A 550-nucleotide genomic window follows, 5' to 3' on the forward strand; every position below is an offset into this window, starting at 1 on the left:
CCCCCCAGCCTCATTTGCATATGCAAAGCAGCAGGCCGCCGCCGGGCCGCCCCTGCTCGGGGAGCGGGGGTGGTCGTCGGGTCGGGGGCCCGGGGTCCTGGAAGGGGTTGTGCTCGGCTCTCGGGGTGCTTGGGTGGGAGAAATGAGCGTGGGTGCGTCCTTCCACCAGCGGAGGTGGGAAAGGGTCGTCTGTAGGGTGTTGGCTGAGATTCACCCCCCAAAAACGCGCTGCTGCCCCTCGAGAGTCGGGGTGTGGAGAAGCCGACCCCAATTTCCTATGGCAGGGAGGGAGCGGGGTGTGGAAGGGGGGGGATGCGATACAGCTTTTCCTCCCGTGTTTTTCTGCGTGGGCTTGTGGGTGCCCCCTCCTGGGGCTCGGTCTCCCCGCTCCATCTCTCCGGTGGGGGGCCCCGGTGCGTGTCTCTCGGCTCCCCCCGCCGCTCCCCGCACACCTCCGACGGGGAGGGCGATGCGGCTCCTGCCCTTCTTACCGTACTCTCGGCTCCCCGCAGCCCACCGCGGGGCTGGTGCTGAGCACCGGGGGGGGGGG

This window comes from Calidris pugnax, unplaced genomic scaffold (assembly GCF_001431845.1).
Source record: "Calidris pugnax isolate Ruff unplaced genomic scaffold, ASM143184v1 scaffold21, whole genome shotgun sequence".
NCBI classification, from domain to species: domain Eukaryota; kingdom Metazoa; phylum Chordata; class Aves; order Charadriiformes; family Scolopacidae; genus Calidris; species Calidris pugnax.